General features: G+C 35.0%; 1 pseudogene across 1 annotated transcript; it reads left to right on the top strand.

Annotated features, from left to right (window-relative positions):
* Positions 1-372: 372 nt before the first annotated feature.
* LOC306869501 (guanine deaminase-like) lies at positions 373-3,589 on the top strand (annotated as a pseudogene). Its single transcript has 9 exons — positions 373-448; positions 745-851; positions 988-1,015; positions 1,156-1,262; positions 1,588-1,695; positions 2,791-2,888; positions 2,982-3,049; positions 3,201-3,347; positions 3,448-3,589. The product of its transcript is annotated as a guanine deaminase-like (transcript).
* The last annotated feature ends 4,650 nt before the right edge of the window (positions 3,590-8,239 follow it).

Raw genomic sequence — 8,239 nt, 5'->3', positions numbered from 1 at the left:
TGCAAGAGTGTAATGTGAAACCTTTTCAAAGAGGTAACTAAGGTAACTATTATTCATCCGTTGTGCTGTCATGTGCTCTTTCATATACGCTCTACCAACATACAATACAGCAGGTTCTTCTACCTTCATTCTTAAATTAGCACAGCTAAACAAAACATTTTACAAATACTTTGTTCAATTTATTTATTAAAAATGCAAATAGAAAATAAAACCAAATCTATAACTTAACCAGAACCTAATGAATTTTAGTATCTCAGCTAATGCCAATTGTTATTAATTATAGACCAAACTTATTAACTGATGGATACTCTGTGTTCTATGTATAAGTTATTGTTGCTTCAGTATTTCTTTATCCCAGTTTCTTAGTTTCTTATGGTTCTGACAAAAGACTCCCGTGTTGGACACCAGCTACTGCTCATACATCACCATGACCACACGCACCATGAGAGTGTGTACTAAACTAATAATATACACTAGAAAACGTTTACATTTTCTTAGTTATTATTATTAACAGTCTGTTAAGTAACTGCATTTATGTTTACTTTTTCATATTATGTAAGAAGAGGTGCACTGTGACCTATCATTCTGTGAAGTATAGTTGTAATAACTCTGTCTCAACTTTAATATTACTTTAAAATCCTATGTCCACTATGTTGCTGTATCATTAACTCACAAGATAATGAATCAATTATTGATCATTGATTTTAGATTTTGATATACAGTATTTTGCCTCTCTTCCACTAGATAAGTTTGGACAAAGAGCTTTGTAAAGTTTGCATGGACTGCAATTCTGCAGTTCCACAGTACAAAGAAAATCCAAGTGAATGTAAAGAGGAGACTAAAAGAGGTGAGTTTTGGAGGCTTGTGGGACTGTTCTGATACAACAGTGTTAGTAACCTCATGTACAATGTACAAAATGCCTGACATTTGGTTAAAAACGTAATCTAAACTTGAAGATATGATTCTGCTTCCTCTTGTTTTTTGCAGTTTCATCAAAGAGCTTCTCGAAAAGGAGGTAAATAACGGGTTCATTCTCATTAATTTAATTGATTTATTATGTAAGTCTAGTCAGAGTCGGTGTTACAGTAAGTAGTCGAGCCTAAATGATTTTAGGCTGTGAAATATGAAAATAAAAATATATTATCTGACTTTTAGTACCCAAATGTTAAGCCTGTGGTCACTCCTCGATTCGCTCCGTCCTGTTCCTCCTCACCGCTCAGTGAATTAGGTGAGATCGAGTTTTTGATTGACAGATGGCCTTAGTACTTGTTATGCTGTTACAACTTTAAGTTCTTTATGTTTATAATTCTTGTAAAAGGCAATAGTGAGGTGAACAATGGGTGTGTTCAGCTTTGTGTACTCCATGCTCCGTCAGCATTTATAATACAGATTCTGTGCAATTTTACTTTATAAAAATAACTCATTCTAAACTATAATTGTAATATTATAAATGAATGCTGTAAATATTATAAACTGATATTCTATACTCAATAGTTGTGAATAATTAACAGATAATATGCTGTAAATCATAAGATAATCACTAATAGACACTAAGTAAAATGATTAACTCAATCATTAAACCTATAGAGTCACATCAGTGAGAACAAAGAGGAAGTGGAGCTTGTGAAGACATTGTTCCCAGGCTCCAAATCCTACACTGATGTTTACCTCAAGCACAACCTGCTTACAGATAGGGTGAGTGGTATTCAGTGATGGTCATTGTACTGTACATCAAAGACCTGATGAAATATATTTTTGCATATATTTTTTTTATCTCATATATTAGTTTATATACATATTATTCTACATAGATACCTTTGTTAATGATTCATTGTATAATTTTGTAGTTATGTTCTGAATTGTGTTGCAACAGAGTCCAAGTGTGAAAGTCTGAAGTCTATGCATGACATAAACAAATGTCAATCTTCTATACAGTGGTTATTGGAAAACTGCTTTACCTTAAGGTACTATGCATCTGTAATGGGATGTATGAAGTTGTTACTTACATTTTTTTCTTCTTTTTAAAAGTTGTAGTAATATTTCAAACTACCTTTGCCCTTAAAAATAAATAAATAGGGAGGAACTTGTAGAATCGGTTTGAGTCTTTAAAATATATGCAGCTGTTTGCCAATATACAGTTTTGTGAAAATACAAAACTGTATATTGGCAAACAAATAAATTCATATAAAGCTGCTCATATTTGATGAACCAATACATTTTTATTGAAGTTTTTTTTTAAGTTCTTTGGTTTGTTGTCATTAGCCATGTGGATGTAAAGGACTTGCTTGAGAGATTCTGAATCATGTGCTTTGCAATATGAGTTTGTGATCAAGAGTTCAGTACACTGGAGTGCATTGTCATATGTTTGAGCAAACAAACTCCCTGCTCTGAATAAATGACACTCTTCCTCACTGATCTGGGACCAAGTGCAAATCCCATTTCTGACTTAAGGGACCTATGATTTAAAGGAATAATTCACCCACCAAAAAAGTGAATATTTACTAATTTTCATTATTTACTCACGCTAGTGTCGTTGCAAACTTGTGGAACAAAGTCTTTGAGGATTTTAACCAAATCAGAATATTTCAGCTTTAGGTTTTGGATTTTCAATGAACTGGCTACAATGAATGATTCATTCATTGCTATTCTGAAATGTGTGGAAAAGTTATTTTGATTATAAAGCACCTTTTAAAACTGTTCCAGTTGTTAGATTAAACATTTGCAGAAACATAAAAGTTTAAATTTGGGAATTGAAATTGGTTTAGAATTTATGACAACTGACTAATGCAGACTGTAATGGCCCATGGCTGTCACCTAACTGATGAAGAACTGGAGATCTTTCGTGAAACAGGATCTGCAATCTCTCACTGTCCTAACAGTAACACCTCAAGCCTTTTACTATTAATATTCATTTTCAGATCGCTTTAATATATTCTAATACATGTTATTTCACTCATTTATTGTCTCTTTTACCATCCCAGGATTTGCAGTGGGATGCTAAATGTGAGCAATGTCTTGAACCACAAAGTGAACTTGGATTTGGGGACAGGTAAGGTTGTTTGCCAGGCCATTTTGTGCATTATAGAGGGAAATTCTTTCTTAGCGAAAGCTTTAAAGATAATAAGCTATACATGTTAGTTGCCAGTTTCATGTCAGGTCCAGTATTCAGCATTTTATGGTTTTGTCTGTGCCGTCTGTAGATGTAGCAGGAGGTTACTCTCCATCCATGCTAGATGCTATGAGAAGAACTCTCGACACGTCCAAAGCCCTGACCATCCAGGACCCTCAGCATAAGACTCTGAGCTTTGAGGAGGTTTTCAGATTGGCTACACTTGGAGGCAGCGAAGGTAAGATTCCAGCTTTCATTGTCAAATGTTATTTACGTTATTTATTACAAGCACAGCACACTATATAAACTTGCCTGGTTGTTCTCCACACTCCCTACAGCCCTCTCACTGGATGATCAGATCGGAAACTTTGGGGTAGGCAAGGACTTGTAAATGCCCTGCGAGTGAATGTATGCATTCCTGATGGACCGATCGATTTGTTTCCCGGTGAAGGCCCCAAGGTTCAACAGATCTCCTACTGATCTTCTCTGCCCTCATACTAAGAAAACAACATCAATTGGTTAAATGAATTTGTGTGTGGTCATATGCAAACACACCGGTTTCGTAATGCTCTAATGCTCAAATAGATTTTAATTTTTTTTTATTAAACTGTTATTTTCTGTTTACTAGTCGTGTTGATCATGAAGAAAATGTGACAGAATATATTTTATATTAATCAATGACAAATTGACAATAAAAATGCTCATAGCGTGCATCCCTTCTTTTAAATTTATGTTATTTAGGTATATTTATTTTTGATTGCTTGTATTATCATTGATTCATGATTATACACTCCAAAACAAGTATTTGTGACACTCTCATCAGTAGCTCTTTTCTGTCTGTCTCACCTGTCCTTTCACTGTTTATGACAGTTCTCAAGTAGGAACTGAGCTCTTGATTACATTTGTTTCATGCCCTCTACGTACAGTGCTTAGAATAAATGATAGACCAGTTCTGAATGTATTTGAACTGAAACTGAGTGCTCATCATTTCAAGCAGTGACAGCAGTGTCTTGCTGTATGACATGCTATACATCTAAAATGATTTTAAACAGCATCTTTTCTAATTATTCAATCATTTTTAAACATGGCGTTAAGAGACCGTGAAATTGTTATATTCAAAAATAGTGATTTTTCACTCAACAGTACTAGTTAAATGAATTGCAGTAAAATTGCATAAATAAATATGCACTTTCCATTGAAGTATGTTTATCTGCCGATTAATGGCAGACCACATGGAGGCGCTAAGAGATCTAACTCCAGTCTACAGCGATGATGTCTCAATCACACGTGATATTAGCAAAAACAAATGATGTGCTTTAGTGAGTATGAGTCACATTTGACTCATTTTTTCACAATATGCTCATATTTGAGTCACATTTTGTATTCAAATATAAGTAAGCATGATTTACAATTTATATCATTTTCTGTTAGTATTATGATGTTTTTTTAATGATCTGAAATATTTTTATCCATATTATTATTTTATGCCATGCAAGTTTGTGTCTCTTTCAGCTGAAGTCTGTTGCACCACAATGCCAACATTCCAGTTCTGAACTTTCGTTCGGTCAGGTCTGTCTTGTGTGTTTGGAAAAATAATATCTGAACATATTGCTCAGCAAGCAGATCTTGCTTTCATAATGATTACATCATCATGATGAATCTTTAGTATATATTTAGATGTAATTTACAGAAATGTTTACAAACTTAACTTCTTTCACAGAAGAAAATGTAAGGGAGCTACGTGACCCTAGACCACAAAACCATAAGTAGTAGGCTATGGGTATGTTTGTAGCAATAGCCAGCAATACATTGTATGGGTCAAAATTATAGATTTTTCTTGTATTCCAAAAATAATTAGGATATTAAGTAAAGATCATGTTCCATGAAGATATTTTGTAAATTCCCTACCGTCAATATATCAAAACTTAATTTTGATTGGTAATATGCATTGCTAAAGACTTCATTTTGGACAACTCTAAAGGCGATTTTCTCAGTATTTCGATTTTTTCGCACCCTCAGATTCCAGATTTTCAAATAGGCTAGTTGTCTCTCGGCCAAATATTGTCCTATCCTAACAAACCATATATCATTGGAAAGCTTGATTTATTCAGCAATCTCAATTAAAAAAAATTGTGACTGGTTTTGTGGTCCAGGGTCACATATGCAAAGAGCTGATATGGGTAGGAACAGGGAAGATGCCCCTCTTAAGAAGTAACTCTTGGAATAATAACTCCATTAAATATATTAAGTATTAAAGCCATAGTTCACCTGTAATGAGTTTGTTTCTTCATCAAAACAGATTTAGAGAAATACATCACTTACTCAACAATGGATCCTCTGCGGTAAATGGATGTCATCAGAATGAGAGTCCAAACAGCTTCCTCCAGTGAAACCATTCATCCCCTGTTGTCCTCTCACATCAAAATCCACTGACATATTTGATATATAGAAATGTTTTGGACTTGTTTGTGCTTAGAAACAATGCTTGACCTGTGTATATTTCTCTCCGTATAAAGACAAGATGACTTTTTACTTGTGAAAGCATTATGTAGGCTATCATGGAACGTTATTTTAGCTGGAAGCAATGGCTTGAAATGAAAAACATCTTACAGATGGTTTTGTTTCTTACAAACATGAAGCCTTTCACTTCACAAGATGTTAATTGGTGGACTGGAGTCATGAAGATTGCTTGTGGATTATTGTGATGTTTTTATCAGCTTTTATTCTGACGGCACCCATTCACTGGCAACCAAGTGATTTAATGCTAAATTTGACCACATCACATCTATATCTATTCTATTAACTCTACAAACATCTACATCCACGGATGGCCTGAGGGTGAGTATTAAATTTTCAGCAAATTTAAATTTTGGGGTGAAATATCCCTTTAGATATAAAATATAAGCAAATGAATTGAACCTCAAAACTGTCTCCTTTGGCGTTCTAGCCCAAGGGCTTGAACCACAGACATCTAGCAAACATCATAAAGTAAGTGTCTCAGAGCGAGAGAGAAGCAGAAGTGAAGGAGAGTGTATAAACATGGGAGTGAATGACAAAGAGGCACACAGTTACCTTCTGGTAAAGTTCAGAAAAGGAGAATATTTAAATTTGGAGTTTCCTGTGAACTGAGAATTGTGTTGGATTAGAGTGTTTACTTGTGCGTGGTAGTGTTAGGTTGAGATTGTGTGAGATCACAGGCGAAACTCACTGGCCTAGTTCACTGCATCTGTCATCATCTGGTTAGGCTTTGTGACAGGAGAGCCATTCTCCTCTAGTTCATTGTACACAGTAAAAAAAAAACTCACTAAAACTGAAAAGATAAATCTGCTACCTTAAAATTCTCATCACTGCTGATGGAGAAATTCAAGATTATAAAATTGAGCAGAAATGACACATTTAGCATTTCATGATGTTAAGCTTGAAACAAGAAAACATAAGCCGATGGGATAAGAAGACAAACTTATTTCAAAGGGAAAACAAACCTGTTTTTCTTACCTCATTGGAAGATTTTTTTTTCTTTTAAGTATAAAGTTAATTTTGTTTTTTGTTTTCAGAAAAAATTACTTATGTCATTTTATTTTCTCACAAAATGTTTCTTTATTTAAGAATGTTTAGATATTTGGACTAGAAAAGAGTAAGAAAATCACTTTTTGCAGTGAAATTTTTTTACTAGCCACCAATATCCCTTTTCCATTTATTTAGAATTGGCGATGACTAGTTTTGTAATATTTGTTATATTTCTATTCCTTCATATTTTTAACTTGTCATTTACAGGACCATTTAAATCAGGGATGTTTTTTTTTTGTCTTCCGAACTCCTTTCTTGAAGTACAAAGATTTAAAGTTAATATTACCATAATTTAACTTCTAATTTATATGTTCACGTTTTTCTGATATCAGTTAATGGCCACATGGCATAGAGGTAAACAATTTTTTTTTATTGTTTAATTTTTTATTTTTCATAACAATTTGTCAGTTTAAAACTTTTCAACACACCCCAGTTTAGTAAAATCTGATTTAAATGAATTTAAAAACTACTTATAAAAAAAAAAAAAAAAGTTATCAAAATTCTGGAAAATAAATACTTTTATGAATAAATAGTTTAATCAATATAAGTACACTTCCTTCCCTTTTCCACTATTCTCGCCTCCCTCTCAAGATTTTTTCCAAACCCTACATTTTCCTTATGACCATGATGCCCATTCCTCCCAGCACAAGCTCCAAACTCTTTCTTTAAGCTCCTCTGTCTCATGGTTCTGAGTCTTGCCCTCTTCTCCTCAGCCAAACTCATGACTGAGAAGCCAAATTACAGTCTCTGACTGGCACAAGGATTATCATGGTAAGAACACGTGGAACTCTGTGAGAACCCATGTGCTCCCCCCGCTGAACAAGTCCTACGTCCTGCCTTTAATTCAGTCCCAGGTCATTTACTTTTACTCGTGATACAAAGTTCTAAGCAACACTGTTTTCCTCTTGAACTATGCCTCGGTCTCTTTGTATCCTTGGTTGCCCCTCCCCCTGATGTATGTCTACACACTGTGGCGTAGGCATCTGCTCTCAACATCTGTCACCACCTGTCACTGTGATGTCATCCACCCAGACCGGCTTAACGCCCAGCCCCGTCTGTACAAATACAGAGAGCAAGCCTGAGCCGCAGACACTGACTAGTCATGAGTATGACAATAACACCAAATGACTGGACGGTGATACGAAAAGATTTTCCTTTAAGGGACAGAGATGCACTTTGAAGACAAGACAGGAAAAGTATATGTGAATATCCTGTGTGTGTTTGATTGAGCGTGGCACTGAGGGTTCACACCAGCTGTTGTCATTCCTTAGAGGGTGACACACACCTCTCCAGCTGTTACTAGGTCAGGCAGGATTGTCAAATCTGCTTTGGTTGCAAGTACCGAAGTGCTAAAGGTTGTCAGGACAGCTGTCGTGAAAACAGGATGTCTTTGCATCAGAAGGCGGGACAGGTGTGCGAAACAAGCACCATCTGAAAAAATTATTCAGCTGTGAGGGAATCTACAATTTGGGCCTTCTGCTGCGTGTTATTCAGTATAAAAACGCCTGTATCTGTATGATGTTCTGGAATTTCCCCCAAAATAACAACATGACTATATATTTT

The sequence above is a fragment of the Barbus barbus genome (assembly GCF_936440315.1).
Source record: "Barbus barbus genome assembly, chromosome: 5".
Classification (NCBI taxonomy): Eukaryota; Metazoa; Chordata; class Actinopteri; order Cypriniformes; family Cyprinidae; genus Barbus; species Barbus barbus.
The sequence above is the reverse complement of the archived record's forward strand: the minus strand, read 5'-3'. Positions and strand labels throughout refer to the sequence as shown.